This window comes from Bos javanicus, chromosome 6 (assembly GCF_032452875.1).
Source record: "Bos javanicus breed banteng chromosome 6, ARS-OSU_banteng_1.0, whole genome shotgun sequence".
Classification (NCBI taxonomy): domain Eukaryota; kingdom Metazoa; phylum Chordata; class Mammalia; order Artiodactyla; family Bovidae; genus Bos; species Bos javanicus.
This window is the reverse complement of record NC_083873.1, coordinates 97,435,858-97,452,624: the sequence shown is the minus strand read 5'-3', so window position 1 is coordinate 97,452,624 and position 16,767 is coordinate 97,435,858. Positions and strand designations below refer to the sequence as shown.

Here is a 16,767-nt window from a genome sequence, read left to right as displayed (position 1 = left end):
CAAGTCGACAGCGTCAGAACTGAGTTAAACTGTAAACACTCAGCTGGTGTCGGGAGGAACTGAGAACTGCTTGGTGTTGAGGAAAAACCTACGCACCTCTGGTCGAAGTGTTGTGAATGTAAGTAAAGAGGAAATAAGGGTTCTTTTTCCCATTAGATTGAGTGTCAGAGCTGTTGTGAACTGTTAAAGTGTGAGAATAATGGAAATAGGGTAGAGCATAAACACAAGGAGTGCTTTCCCTATAAATACATACAGATATTTCACTGAAGTGGGTATCAGTTCAGTCTCTAAGTCATGTCCAACTCTTTGTGACCCCAAGGACTGCAGCATGCCAGGCTTCCCTGTCCATCCCAACTCCCAGAGCTTGCTCAAACTCATGCCCATTGAGTCAGTGATGCCATCCAACCATCTCATCTTCTGTCGTCCCCTTCTCCTCCCACCTTCAATCTTTCCTAGCATCAGGGTCTTTTCCAAGGAGTCAGTTCTTCGCATCAGGTGGCCAAAATACTGGAGTTTCAGCTTTAGCATCAGTCCTTCCAATGAATATTCAGGACTGATTTCCTTGAGGATGGACTGGTTGGATCGCCTTGCAGTCCAGGGGACTCTCAAGAGTCTTCTCTAACACCACAGTTCAAAAGCATCAGTTCTTCAGCGCTCAGCTATCTTTATAGTCCAACTCTCACATCCATATATGACTACAGGAAAAATCATAGCTTTGACTAGACAGACCTTTGTTGGCAATGTAATGTCTCTGCTTTTTAATATGCTGTCTAGGTTGCTCATAGCTGTTCTTCCAAGGAGCAAGTATCTTTTAATTTCATGGCTGCAGTCACCATCTGCAGTGATTGTTAAGTCCAAGAAAAGAAAGTCTCTCACTGTTTCCATTGTTTCCTCATCTATTTGCCATTAAGTGATGAAACTGGATGCTACGATCTTAGTTTTCTAAATGTTGAGTTTTAGGCCAACTTTTTCACTCTCCTCTTTCACTTTCATCAAGAAGCTCTTTAGTTCTTTTATGCTTTCTGCCATAAGGGTGGTGTCATCTGCGTATCTGAGGTTAATATTTCTCCCAGCAATCTTGATTCCAGCTTGTGTGCTTCATCCAGCCCAGCATTTCACATGATGTACTCTGCATATAAGTTAAATAAGCAGGGTGACAATATACAGCCTTGACGTACTCCTTTACCAGTATGGAACAAATCTGTTGTTCCATGTCTGGTTCTATCTGTTGCTTCTCGACCTGCATACAGATTTCTCAGGAGGCAGGTAAGGTGGTCTGGTATTTCCATTTCTTTAAGAATTTTCCACATTTTGTTGTGATCCACACAGCTAAAGGCTTTGGCATAGTCAATGAAGCAGATGCTTTTCTGGAACTCTCTTGCTTTTTTTGCAGAAGGCAAATAATCACACAAAAAGATGTATGACGTCACCAGACATGAGGAAATGCAAATTAAAACCACAATGGGAGATCACTACATACCTCTCAGGATGGCTGAAATAAATAATGATAATATCAAATCCTGGTGAAGATGCAGAAGTGCCTCATTAGAGTGTTGGTGAGTATGTAAAATGGTACAGTCACCCTGAAAAAGTTTGGCAGTTTTTTATAAAACAAAACATACACGTACTGTTTGAATCAGCAATTACACTCTTGGGTGTTTATTCTAAAGAAATGAACACTTATGTTCATAGAAAACCTGTACATGAATGTTCATAGTGGCTTTACTTATTGTAATCCTAAACTGGAAATTGCTCAGATGAACTTGAACAGCTGAATGGTTTAAATAAACTGTCCTGCATTCACATCAGAGCACACCATGCAACAAAAAAAGGAATAAACTTTTAAAAATATTTGCTGTGCTTGGTCTTAGTTGTGGCATGTGGGATCTAGTTCCCTGAAAAAGAAGTCAACTCGGTCGTGTCTGACTCTTTGCTACCCCATGGACTGCAGCCTACCAGGCTCCTCCATCCATGGGATTTTCCAAGCAAGGGTACTGGAGTGGGTTGCCATTTCCTTCTCCAGGGGATCTTCCCGACCCAGGGATCGAACCCAGGTCTCCCACATTGCAGGCAGACGCTTTACCGTCTGAGCCACCAATAAAAAGGAATAAACTTAAACAAAAAAGTTTTGCTGTGCTTGGTCTTAGTTGTGGCATGTGGGATCTTTCTAGTTCCCTGACCAGGGATCAAACCTGGGCCACTTGCTTTGGGAATACTGAGTCTTAACCACTGGACCACCAGGAAGTCCCATGAACATAAAACTTGAGAGATGCAAAATGGTAAAGTCTGATTATCTCCAACCCTATAAAAGAGAACTTCTTTCTTATGATAAAAATAGCCATATATACTTAGGAATTTCTTTTTGGAATTTCAAACTGGAGAGAACTAGATCTGCAGTGTTGTTTTTATAGGATAACTGATCAGTAAATATTAGGCAGCCATGAAAACATTAGCTATGAAGATTATGCAGCAACACAGGAAATATGTATGGCATAATATCTGATGAAAAAAGGAGAACATGTAGTTTCACTGTTAAAAGTCCACGCATAAGGGAAAAATCACATGAAACATATCAAAATGCTCAGAGTGGTTATATTAGGAAGGTAGCCACATGAATGATTTCTTTTCTTTCCTTTCATTGCTTTTCAGATTGAATAAGATTATTTTTAATGACTAAAAAAAATTACAACTGGATTGTATGTAGTGACTACCGCATTTTTCTTCTCAAATCTCCCAAGAGTTTGGATAGAGTCACTAAATAATCCCTCAGCCTCAGGTCACTTCCTTTCTTTTCTGACAGAATTGGTTATTAGATTAGATTAGTGAAATGTTATAGACATAATATATCCTGATTTCTGCTTAGCATTTAATAAATCTTTGCTTTTGGTTAAGGTTCTTTGGGTCATAATAACAAATGTGCTCAGATTTGCTCATGCAAAGTGTGAATCTTGGGGAACAGGACCATTGTATATAATCCAAGGGAGGAACTTCAGCTGAGGACAGAAGTCAGTGACTAGTATGTGATGAAGAACCAAGGCAGATACCATCTTTCAGGACCACGTGGCCTCTGGTTCTTTCTATACGTCTGCTCATTCTTTCTCTCTCTCCTCCTTCACACTCAAAACCTATCTTCTCAGCTTCTCTGATCCACATGTTACAAAAGGCTGCTCACTCTCATAATATTTCCCCCTAGCTCTAGCCCTCTAGTCAAATGCTTAGAGACCCACTATTCTAATTTACATTCAATTTTAATTCCTAGGAGAGAAAATCCAATTGATCAGTGAGTCAAGTGTTTACCCCAGCTTTGATTTTCGCATTGGAGGTGGGGGTGGGGATTGTATAAAATAAATTTGGCTGCAAACGGGCCACCCTTGGTTGAGGAGAGGGTTCAGAGAAAGGGGCTTGGTTTGGCAGACAACTTAAAAGGTCTATTTACCACTTGGGTTTTATTAATGTATTGGACTGTGCTGAGTCTTCATTGCTTTTGTGCAGGATTTCTTGAGTTATGGAGAGCAGCGACCACTCTTCGCTTGGTGTGTGGCTTCTCATTGTGGTGGCTTCTCTTGTTGTGGAGCACGGGCTCTAGGCGAGTGGACTTCAGTAGTTGCTCAGTAGGGCTTCCCTGGTGGCTCAGAGGGTGAGGAATCTGCCTGCAATACAGGAGACCCAGGCTTGATCCCTGGGTCGGGAAGATCCCCTGGAGGAGGGAATGGCTCCCACTCCAGTATTCTTGCCTGGAGAACCCCATGGACAGAGGAGTCCGGCGTGCTAAAGTCCAAGAGCCAGACACGACTTAATGACTAAATCGCCACCACCAGGCTCAGTTGCTGTGGTGCATGCACCTAGTTACTCAGTGCCATGTGGAATCTTTCTGGACCAGGGATTGAATTCGTGTTCCTTACATTTGCAACTGGATTCCCATCCACTGTGCCCTGGGGAAGTCCACCACCTGCATTTCTCATGAGTCCTCAGCATCAAGCTGGAGAAACAGGAGTTGGTTGAATACATAAGAAGGTATACTGTAACTGGGTAAATGACCACACCCACAGAAGATAAATCAGTGACACTCTGCCTAAGATTTCTGGAGAAAGTGGCTTTCAGATCTTCTGAGTACATCTACGATGGCTTCCAGTAAAGGCTCTATGTAGGCTCTATCCTGATCAACATTTTTTCATAAAGTCTTGAATTCCCTAGGCCTGGGGAATTTGTGTTTCCATTTTCCCTAACATTCTTAAATCTTCTCTGCCTCCACCCCTGTCTGCATGCAAGCGTGCTAAGTTGCATCAGTCATGTCCAACTCTTTGTGACCCTTTGGACTGTAGCCCACCAGGCTCCTCTGTCCATGGGATTCTCTAGGAAAGAATACTGAAGTGGGTTGCCATGCCCTCCTCCAGCAGATCTTTCCAACCCAGTGATTGAACCTGCACCTCTTATGTCTCCTGCATTGGCAGTCAGATTCTTTACCACTAGGGAAGCCCCTGGGAAGCCCCCACCCCTATCTACTCTCTGCTAATGATAGACTTCTTTATTTTTAATTGAAGTATAGTCGATTTATAGTGTTAATTACTGCTGCATAGCAAAGTGATTCAATTATACTTTCTTTTTAAATATTATTTTCCATCACAGGATATTGAATATAGCTCTCTTTGCTATACAGCAGGACCTTGTTGTTTATCCACTCTATGTATAAAACCTTACATCTGGCTAACCCAACCTCCCACTTCACCTCTCCCCCAACCGCCTCCCTCTTGACAACCACAAATCCATTCTCTATGCTAATGACCGACTTCTTAACCAGATGAGAAAAATAGAAGCAATCAGAATCATTTATCACCAAGCCTAATGATTTATCTAAATCTGGACTCGTATAATCGTCCAAAAGCAGAGACATTACTTTGCCAACAAAGGTTCGTCTAGTCAAGGCTATGGTTTTTCCTGTGGTCATGTATGGATGTGAGCGTTGGACTGTGAAGAAGGCTGAGCACCGAAGAATTGATGCTTTTGAACTGTCGTGTTGGAGAAGACTCTTGAGACTGCAAATCTCAAGACTACAGGAGTCTTGAGTCTCCTTGGACTGCAAGGAGATCCAACCAGTCCATTCTGAAGGAGATCAGCCCTGGGATTTCTTTGGAAGGAATGATGCTAAAGCTGAAACTCTAGTACTTTGGCCACCTCATATGATGAGTTGACTCATTGGAAAAGACTCTGATGCTGGGAGGGATTGGGGGCAAGAGGAGAAGGGGACGACAGAGGATGAGATGGCTGGATGGCATCACTGACTCGATGGACGTGAGTCTGAGTGAACTCCGGGAGTTGGTGATGGACAGGGAGGCCTGGCGTGCTGCGATTCATGGGGTCGCAAAGAGTCGGACATGACTGAGCAACTGATCTGATTTGATAATTGTCCTTCCCTCCTATACACAGGTGAATCATCTCTACCCCACCTGTGCATTGATCCCATCTTCCCTCACCTACTTAAGAACCCGGCTTCTGCAGTTTTCCCATTTGTACGCTACATCACCAGTTTCTGTCCTTCTACTGTATTATTACCATAATCATACAACCATGCTATAATATAAAAAGAAATCAGCTCCCACAAATAAGAGTTATGTCATCTAGACTGCCAGTTAGCTATAATGTTAAACTATCAGCAGACCAAAAAACCTTTATGGTCTGATCCTCTTGAACAAATACTGTGTCCCCTTTGAGAAATGTTTTAGCAATCTTCACAAAGTCTTTCCAAATTTGTTAAATGATGGTCAACACCATAGAATAATATGCAATGTACTTGTTCCACTGGGGTCTTTCAGGCTTTGAGTCTAGTTGTTAGCAGAAGCAATGAAAGAAGTGATATGGGTCTTGAGGAGAATCAGCATTCATCTGCAAAGCACCTACTTCAGGATAGGTCATTACAGGTTCTTCAGGCAAGGGGACACTAATCTCCAAACAGTTTGATGGATCAGATTGAAATGGAGCAGGACCATATGGTCCTTGTCCCCTAACCATGTCCTCTGCCTGCATTTTGCCTGTGGAAAACATCAAAGAATAAGTTTAATCAGAGAAGTGAGAAGTGCTGAAACGAAGAGTCATCAAAGGAGACTAAATAATAATAATGTAGTCATTAAGAATAGTCAAGGACCTTTAGTTCTTTTTCAAGGGCTATAGATAATATTCTGAGCCACATCCTGTGAGCTGTCTTATAGATACCAAAACACCAGGTGGAGAAATTAACTACATGACGACCAGACTGTACCCAGGACTTGAGCTGCCACAATTCCAAGGACTGACTGCAAAGAAACGGGAACAAGTGCACCCCAGAACTGAAGATTAACTGTTCCTAAAACAACCAAAATGACGCTAGTCAGACCACTGATGACCAACTGAAGACGCCTGTTAGAGATGACTGTGCTGTTTCTGCATGTAACCCCCTCAACTCTGTCTATAGAAGCTCTCACCCCCTGCTTATCATGGGGGGAGTCGGCCTTTGGACAGATGTTCACCACTCTCCCCCACCAGCTGCTGGCACCTGAAATAAAGCAACCTTTCCTTTCCACCAACCTGGCCTGTTTACTGGCTTTTGAGTGGGGAGCAGCTGGACCTCCCACACATACCCTTTAGTAGCATGATTCCTATTGCTGCTGGAACAAATTACTACAAATCTAGAGGCTTAAAACAACACAAATTTATTATTTTACATTTCGGAAGGTCTCATTGGGCTAAATAAGGTGTCACATGGCTTCATTCCTTTTGAAAGCTTTAGGGGAGATTTTCTTTCCTAGGCTCTAGGGGAAATGAATGTACATTACTGGCTTTTCTCAAAGCCAGTAGTGAACCTTCGTATTTTTTGTATTTCTCTTTCTGCCTATGACCTTTTGCCTCTTGTAAAGATCCCTGTGATTACACTGGGCCCACCTGGATAATCCAGGATAATCTTTCCAGTAAAGGAGCCTTTATTTAATTAAACTGCACAATCCCTTCCACAATCCCTGCATTCAGCTGGGAAAGGTACCCAACTGAATGCTGAGTTCCAGAGAAAGACAAGGAGAGACAAGACGGCCTTCTTCAATGAACAGTGCAAAGAAATAGAGGAAAACAACAGAAGGGGAAAGACTAGAGACCTCTTCAAGAAAACTGGAGATATCAAAGGAACACTTCATGCAAAGATGGGCACAATAAAGGACAGAAACGGGCAAGACCTAATAGAAGCAGAAGAGATCAAGAAGAGATGGCAAGAATATGGAGAATTGTACAAAAAAAGATCTTAATGACCCAGATAACCACCATGGGGTGGTCACTCACCTAGAGCCAGACATCCTGGAGTCTGAAGTCAAGTGGGCCTTAGGAAGCACTGCTGCCAATAAAGCTCATGGAGGTGATAGGATTTCAGCAGAGCTATTTAAAAACCCTAAAAGATGTGCTGTTAAAGTGCTGTCCTCAATACGTCAGCAAATCTGGAAAACCCAGCAGTGGCTACAGGACTGGAAAAGGTCAATCTTCATCCCAATTCCCAAGAAGAGCATACTAAAGAAATGTTCAAAGTGAGTGAAGTCGCTCAGTCGTGTCCGACTCTTTGTGACCCCGTGGACTGTAGCCCACCAGGCTCCTCTGTCCATGGGATTCTCCAGGCAAGAATACTGGAATGGGTTGCCATTTCCTTCTCCAGGGGATCTTCTTGACCCAGGGATTGAACCCAGGTCTCTCATATTGCAGGCAGACGCTTTAACCTCTGAGCCACCTAGAGTAGGTAAGAATGTTCAAACTACTACATAATTGTGCTCATTTCCCATGCTAGGAAGGTTATGTTCAACCACCCTAATAGCAGAAAGCAAAAAGGAACTAGAGTCCCTTGATGAAGGTTAAAGAGGAGAGTGAAAAAGTTGGCTTAAAACTCAACTTTCAAAAAACGAAGATCTGATATCAGGTCCCATCACTTCATGGCAAATAGATGGGGGAAAAAATGGAAACAGTGACAGATTTTATTTTCTTGACTCCAAAGTCACTGCAGATTATGATTGCAGCCATGGAATTAAAAGATGCTTGCTCCTTGGAAGAAAAACTATGACCAACCTAGACAGCCTATTAAAAAGCAGAGACATCACTTTGCCTAGTCATGATTTTTCCAGTAGTCGTGTATGGTTGTGTGAGTTGGACCATAAAGAAAGCTGAGCACCAAAGAATTGATGCTTTTGAACTGTGGTGTTGGAAAAGACTCCTGAGAGTCCCTTGGGCTGCAAGGAGATCAAAGCAGTCAATCCTCAGTTCAGGTCAGTCGCTCAGTAGTGTCTGACTCTGTGACCCGATGGACTGCAGCATGCCAGGCTTTCCTGTCCATCACCAACTCCCTTACTCAAATTCAAGTCCATCGAGTCGGTGATGCCATCCAACCATCTCCTCCTCAGCGGTTCCCTTCTCGTCCCGCCTTCAATCTTTCCCAGCATCAGGGTCTTTTCCAAGGAGTCAGCTCTTTCCATCAGGTGACCAAAGAATTGGAGTTTCAGCTTCAGCATCAGTCCTTCCAATGAATATTCAGGACTGATTTCCTTTATGATTGACTGGTTGGATCTCTCTGCAGTCCAAGAGACTCTCAAGAGTCTTCTCCAACACCACAGTTCAAAGGCATCAATTCTTTGGCACTCAGCTTTCTTTATAGTCCAACTCTCACATTCATACATGACCAATGGAAAAACCATAGTTTTGACTAGATGGACCTTTGTTGGCAAAGTAATGTCTCCGTTTTTACTCTGCTGTCTAGGCTGGTCATAGCTGTTCTTCCAAGGAGCAAGCATCTTTTAATTTCATGGCCACCGTCACCATCTGCAGTGATGTTGGAGTCCAAGAAAAGAAAGTCTCTGTTTCCATTGTTTCTACATCTATTTGCCATGAAGTGATGGAACCAGATGCCCTGATCTTAGTTTTCTGAATGTTGAGTTTTAAGCCAACTTTTTCACTCTCCTCTTTCACTTTGATCAAGAGGCTCTTTAGTTCTTCTTCATTTTCTACTATAAGGATGATGTCATCTGCCTATCTGAGGTTATTAATATTTCTCCCAGCATCTTGATTCCAGCTTGTGCTTCAACCAGGCCGGCATTTTGCATGATGTACTCTGCATATAAATTAAATAAGTAGGGTGACAATATACAGCCTTGACATACTCTTTTCCTAATCTAGCCCTAGGACAGAAGCAGAAGATATTAAGAAGAGGTGACAAGACTACATAGAAGAACTATACAAAGAACATCTTCATGACCCAGATAACCATGATGATGTGATCACTCACCTAGAGTCAGACATCCTGAAATGCAAAGTCAAGTGGACCTTAGGAAGCATCATTATGAACAAAGCTAGTGGAGGTGATGAAATCCCAGTTGGGCTATTTCAAATCCTAAAAGATGATGCTGTGAAAGTGCTGCACTCAATATGCCAGCAAATTTGGAAAACTCAGCAATGGCCACACGATTAGAAAAGGTCAGTTTTCATTCCAATCCCAAAGAAAGGCAATGCCAAAGAATGTTCAAACTACCACACAATTGCACTCATCTCACACACTAGCAAATGCTCAAAATTCTACAAGCAGGCTTCAACAGCACATGAACCGTGAACTTCCAGATGTTCAAGCTGGATTTAGAAAAGGCAGAGGAACCAGAGATCAAATTGCCAACATCCGTTGGTTCATTGAAAAAGCAAGACAGTTTCATAAAAACATGTACTTCTCCTTTATTGACTATGCCAAAGCCTTTGACTGTGTGGATCACAACAAACTGTGGAAAATTCTTCAAGACATGTGAATAACAGACCACCTTACCTGCCTCCTGAGAAACCTGTATGCAGGTCAAGAAGCAACAGTTAGAACTGTACATGGAACAACAGACTGGTTCCAAATTGCCAAAGGAGTACATCAAGGCTGTGTATTGTCACCCTGCTTATTTAACTTGTATGCAGAGTACTTCATGCAAAATGCCGGGCTTCATGAAGCACAAGCCAGTCAATCCTAAAGAAAATCAACCCTGAATATTCACTGGAAGGACTGATGCTGAAGCTGAAGCTCTAGTACTTTAGCCACTGGATGTGAAGAGCTGACATTGGAAAAGACCCTGATGCCGGGAAAGACTGAGGGCAGAAGGGGGTGACAGAGGATGAGGTGCCTAGATGGCATCACCGACTCGATGGTAATGAGTCTGAGCAAACTCTGGGAGATAGTAAAGGACAGGGAAGCTTGGCCTGCTGCTGTCCCTGGGGTTGCAAAGTCAGACACAACTTAGCTACTGAACAAGAACCTTGAGCCTGAGCATCAGAGGACTCCCAAATCTGGTGTAAGGAGGTGATTGTTCTCAGGCAGTTGGTACAGGATGAGGCATATCAAATAACTCAGAGCCACTGCAATAAAGGCCTGGCTCCAAACAGCCCCAGGACAAGAAACTCATTCCTAAGCCTTTGAGGCTTTCAATATTTGTTAGTTGAACCCTAACCTGAAACCCCCAACTTGTCTATATTATGTTCTCTTTCAAGAATTATTCCCTTGAACTGTAGCTGCTAAAAACCAAAGGGTCTTCCCTGGTGGTCCATTGGTTAAGAGTCCAAGCTTCCAATGCAGGGGCTTGGGTTTGATCCCTAGTCAGGGAACTAAGATCTCACATGCTGAGCAGCATGACAAAAAAAAAAAAATTAAGTAGGACAACTATAAAATTAGTTAAAAGAAACTTACAGGTAGTTTATGAAGCAAAACCTGCCATTATTTGGCTTCAGCCTCGGAAAAGAAAGACGTCTGGAGGATCCAAGATGCCAGAACTCAGTCCAAGTCTGGATAAACCCTATCCACAGCAGTTAACCAAAATTTCACCCCAGGGCTTCAGAAAGGGGCAGGTAAAAAAGGAAAAAGTACTGAACTTAATGAAAATGTTCATCTTATTTTTTATGGGAAATGTTATTAGTAACTCAATTCTTGGTTTTATTTGCAATGATCCTTTGCTATATCAAAGCGTGTTTTTCTTTGTAGAAAATGTCACTTTAGGAAAAAATACACTCATATGACCACACATAAGAAACACTTTATTTGGAGATTAGCCTGTCATCAGCAGAAATCAGTGGTGAAAGGCCCCTCTTGACAACCGCCTTCTGACTCATTTTCCTGCTACCATTCCACGGTCTGTACAACATCCATAATGATCTAGATTACTTGAATCCAGATTATCATTATCTGGATTCTTCTGGCCACTTTAAGTGAGGTCACATTCTCCCCCTGCTCAAAACCCTCCTATAGTTTCTCATCACATTGATAATAAAAGCGAAGTGCTAACTAATGGAGCTTACAAAGTCCTGGGTGACCTGGTTTCTGGGTCTCTTTTAGGAATGCTCTGTTATGCTTTCTTGCCTTCATTCTGTTCATCCACGTTGGACTCTATTGTTCACTGAAAGTGCCCAGCACAGTTCTGTCTTTGTCTTGTAAAGTCTTCCCTGAGCTATGTGTACGACTTTCTTCCTCACCTCCTTCAGGGTTCTATTTAAAACAGTACCTCCTTGAAGGGTCTTCTCTGAACACTATCTAAAATAGCACAAAATCAGACTTCCCTGGTGGTCCGAGGGCTAAGACTCCGAACTCCCAATGCAGGGAACCTGGGTTCGATCCCTGGTTGGGGAACTAGACCTCACATGCTGCAACCGAGAGTTTGCATGCTGCAACTAAAGCCAAAACAAATACATACCCTGTCTCTGTGTGCGTATTTAGTTACTCAGTCGTGTCCAACTCTGCAAGCCTATAGACTGTAGACCGCCAGGTTCCTCTGTCCGAGTTTTCCAGGCAAGAATACTGTGGTGGCTTGCCATTTCCTATTTCAGGGGATTTTTCCCCACACAGGGATAGAACCCAGGTTCTTGCATCTCCTGCATTGGCAGGAGGTGTCTTTACTGCTGTGTCACCTGGAAAGCCCCTACTCTATCTCTAGCACCTTGCTAATTCTTCCTATCACTACCTAAGATTATACTACATTTTGCCTATTGTTTGTCTCTTCCACTAGAATGTCAGCTCCATAAGATCAAAGACGTCTGCTTTGGTCACTGTTACATTCCCAGTGCCAGAAATGTACCTTGTCATGTGTTACATGGTTGAATGTGAATAAATCTAGCTTTAATAACCCACCATTAATGTTCTAAGAAGCATTTGGATGAATGAAGACATATTTTAGAGGTAGGAGTTGGTGACTGATTGGAGATGCAGGGTGAAGGTGGGGGCGGTATCAAGGATTCCCTGATTTTTGCCAGGAGCACACCAGTGGGTGGAAGAGTCAGTTACCAAGACAAGAAGGAAGACCAAAGAAGCAGATTCGTAGGAGCGTGAGCTCAGTCTTGCACACTTAAACCTTGAGGTGCCTGTGGGACAACCATGTGCAGAAGTTAAGTAGGCAGTTGGATATGGGATAATTACTTTTTAAAATTGTTTGAATCTGTTTTGAGCTAGGCTTTAACTGAATTAAAAGGCACCCTACTGACATCTCTGTGGTCAAGCATAACTCAAACTCTATGACAGACTTGCTAAAGCTAAAATCTGACAGTTCACAATGACAGGGACTCTATGTTTTCTAAGTGCAAAGAGAGCTTCCTGGTAACCAAGAATGATGACTGAGAATGTTCACTTTTTGGGCAAATGGTTGCTAAGTCACTTCAGTCATGTCCAACTCTGTGCGACCCCATAGACGGAAGCCCACCAGGCTCCCCCGTCCCCAGGATTCTCCAGGCAAGAACACTGGAGTGGGTTGCCATTTCCTTCTCCAATGCATGAAAGGGAAAAGTGAAAGTGAAGTCGCTGAGTCATGTCCAACTCTTCTCGACCCCATGGACTGCAGCCCACCAGGCTCCTCCATCCATGGGGTTTTCCAGGCAAGAATACTGGAGTGGGGTGCCATTGCCTTCTCCAGGGCAAATGGTTACTTCACCTAAAATCACAAGCGAATTCTTTAAGAAAAAGCTTAAATCCTCCTGAGGCTGTCCTGCAAATGAGTAAATGTTCAGCATGGTTGCAGAAGAGGCTCAACTATGTGTACCTTGTGTAAGAAACTGGTTCTGCTTGCACTTTCTTCCAGACAGTTTATTCTAGGTTGTTGAACGGAATGTGTATTCCACTTCTGAGCACAAATTTGCTTACTCCATTTGTAGAGTATATTTATTTATTTAAAAAATTTTTTGGCCATGCCACACAGCTTGCAGGATCTGTTTCCTGCCAGGAACTAATCCTGGGCCAGGGCGGTGAAAACCTGGAATCCTAACCTGTAGAGTGTATTTAGCAGATTAAAACTATGATTTCTTGACTTAAGTGTGTATATCCTGTTCTGGATAAAAGTGATTTGTTTAAAATCTCAAATGAACTCTTTTTTTTTTTTCTGTCTTTCTTAAATACTGCAGTTGTTCCTGCAGGTTTTGCTTCATAAATGCTGAATTCAATGAGGCTCTAATATTTCAGTGTGTTATCTGAAACACTGGGAACCTCCTGAGGCATGGAATTTCTGATGTCAACACAGAGAAGGGATACTAGTTTTCCACAGGGCTGGCACCAGTCTAACTTACTGCCAATACACAATCTTCAGCCACTTAAACATTAAACTCTTACCAATGGCTATGGAATACAAATTTGGTTTTCCCTCTTAAGAAATTTCACATGTCAGCAAGTAGTTTGAGGAAGTGATTTTATGCCAGAGATTGAGATGGTTCAGTTCAGTTCTGTCGCTCAGTCCTGTCTGACTCTTTGCGACCCCTTGAACCGCAGCATGCCAGGCCTCCCTGTCTATCACCAACTCCCAGAATTCACCCAAACCCATATCCATTGAGTCGATGATGCCATCCAACCATCTCATCCTCTGTCCGTCCCCTTCTCTTCCTGCCCTCAATCTTTCCCAGCATCAAGGTCTTTTCCAATGAGTCAGTTCTTTGCACCAGGTGGCCAAAGTATTGAAATTTCAGCTTCAACATCAGTCCTATCAATGAACACCCAGGACTAATTTCCTTTAGGATGGACTGGTTGGATCTCCTTGCAGTCCAAGAGACTGTCAAGAGTCTTCTCCAACACCACAGTTCAAAAGCATCAATTCTTCAGCGCTCAGTTTTCTTTATAGTCCAACTCTCACATCCATACATGACCACTGGAAAAACCAGTGAGACGGTAGTAAGAGACTTTTAAGTCTCTGGAAGAATATCTAGTTTACCCAAAAGATCCTAAACCTAACAAGTTGCCATTGAATAATTCAACCAGCAGTTAGTTTACTATGTGTGCATATGGGCATAAGGGAGGAAGGGGGCTTAGAACACGTATCTTTACTCTCCAGAAACTCAAGGTCTAGTAAAGTCACCTGTTTAGAAAAACAGAAGAAAAGATAAAGATTGTGACAATGTATGATTAATTCTACCTCAGGTAGCCTGGGAAAGATTCACAGAATTAGAAACATTTAATTGGAGTTTTGAAGGACAAACAGGAGTTTTACTTGGCAGATAAGGAACATAAAGAACTAGAGTTGAAGTTAAATGAGTTCTAAGAGGAACGTTGGGTGGATGTGGGAGAATAGGATGCAGAGATCTGGACCACATATGTAGGGGTATGAGTTCTAAGGTATCATATATACTCACATAACACATAGTAAAAGTGTTAGCTTTAAAATCATTCCTAGGTTTCCTGGAATTTTTAATATAAACTCCAAGAACTCCTAGAGAAGGAAATGGCTACCCACTCCAGTATTCTTGCCTGGAGAATCCCATGGACAAAGGAGCCTGGCGGTCTACAAGTCCATGGGATCACAAGAGTCAGACAGCACTTAGCAAGTAAACCACCAAGAAGTCCAGAAGCTACAGGGCTATGTGTGAATTAAAATAAACCTTTTGGGAGTCTTTTACTAAAAGGCAGGCACGCGAAAAGCTGTCTGAAGAGCAAAAGAATCCTCCCTTTTAGACAGAAGAGATTCAAAAGACACCCCCTTTAGATGATCTTCTTAGTCATCTCTAAATTGGAATATTTGGTTTGAACACAATACTCACTTTCTTCTTGGCTACTTTTATTTTTTTGGCCCATACAGCTGTGCATCTGGGATTTTAGCTCCCTGACCAGGAATTTAATTCCACACCACCTCCCCCACCACCCGCGGCAGTGGGAATGCAGTCTTAACCACTGAACCACCAGCGAAGTCCCTTGGCTACTATTTTGACAGGTGGAGACAGACCTGAAGTCACTACCACCTGATCAAAGATGCACATTCTTGGCATTGCCTGGGTATGATTGACTTAATACAGTTCAGTAAGATTATATTTTTAAGACGTTTTCAGAAATTGATCCGTAGTCTTGGGTTTTAATTATTCTGTAACGCTATTTCTCCTAACTTATTAAGAAAAAAAAAAAAGACTTTTTAGTCTTTGAGTTTTGGATGGTGTTAATACGAATTCATTTAATTACAAAGTGGAAAACAAATATTTAAACTCTTCAGAGTTCTTAGCTATACTTCACAACTAGTCTTCGTTTCTCCAGTGCCTAGGCACACGCTAAACATGCAAATAATCACTTGTTGACTAAAGTACCTAAAGTCTTCGTATACTTCTAGATGTAATTGCAAGAAGCTGCAAATCCCAAAGCCCGAATAAACCAGCTTCCAGTCAAGGCGCTTGGGATTTCGAATAGGTCTATTAAAGAACTTGACTGTTACCCTGCGTAACACTCCGAGCGGTGTTTAACAACAACAAAAAAACTCCTCTAGTCCACAACAGACCGAGAAACCTTGTAAAGATGACTCACATCATTTATATACTCTCTATAGCACACAGGCATTAACATTAAATGAACCCTTGGTTGATTTAACACACTTCCCAACTCCTAACATTTTCAAAGAATCGTGGTAGGTTTCAGGATCCTCAACGACAGCAAAGCAAAACCACCCCGTTCCTTAAGATACGTAAGTTACCTACTTCTTCTGGAGAAAAATTTCAGGAGAAAAGCAGGCAAGCAAGTTATCTTATTTGGAAAGTACATCTTAAAAGGAAAGCAGCCCTGATCGTCAACAACCTCAGCCGGCCCGTCACGGGTTGGGAAGCAGGGGCAGCCGGGGACCCCTCAAAATGTCACCCGGTCGCCAGCGACTACGGCGGCCGGAGGAGCTGCCGCAGTCCGTGGCCGCGCGCGGCCAGCCGGGGCGCCTCGCTCGGGCCACCCCAAGCTAGGCGTCCCCAGGAGCCCGCGGGACAGGGTCAAGACCTCTGGGCCGACTCCCTTTCCTGGAGGGAACCGCTGACATCCAGGGAGCCGCCGGCAGCGCGCCTCCCCTCCCCCACTCCAAATCTGCAAGCGCACAGGGCAAAACCGCCTTCCGGGAGGTGCTACCACACCCCGGCCCGACGCCTCGCCTCCCGCCCGCAGCTGGGCTGTGCGGGAGGGGCTGCTGGGAGAGCCGACCAGGAACCCTCGGAAAAGCGGGGGTGGAGGAAGGGGCCCCTCTAGCCGCGCCTTCGAAACAGCGCTCCTTGTTCTCGATGGTCCCCGCGCGGCCGTCTTATCGAACGCCATTTCCGGTTCCTTTTAAAGGCCCCCACGCTGTGCGGCGCTGCGCGTGCGAGGAAGGTATAAAAGGGAGCGAGAGGGCGGGACCGAAGAGGAAGGGGGAGGAAGGAGAGAACTAGCGGTAAAGGGGGCGGGGGAGGTGCAAAGGGCGCGCTCGCGCGTCACGTGACCGGGACGCGCCGTTCTTCCGTCGGCCATTTTAGGTGGTCCGCGGCGGCGCCATTAAAGCGAGGAGGAGGCAAGAGCGG

General features: G+C 43.6%; 2 long non-coding RNA genes across 2 annotated transcripts in view; one reads left to right on the top strand and one right to left on the bottom strand.

Annotated features, from left to right (window-relative positions):
• Nucleotides 1-16,767, top strand: part of LOC133249781 (uncharacterized) — a 419,931-nt gene that overhangs the window by 238,049 nt on the left and 165,115 nt on the right. The gene's annotated exons all lie outside the window — the stretch shown is intronic.
• Nucleotides 1,637-16,599, bottom strand: LOC133249774 (uncharacterized). The gene is made up of 2 exons (XR_009737094.1): nucleotides 15,931-16,599; nucleotides 1,637-6,026 (listed from the first exon to the last, which is right to left on the bottom strand). It is a non-coding gene; the product is annotated as an uncharacterized LOC133249774 (long non-coding RNA).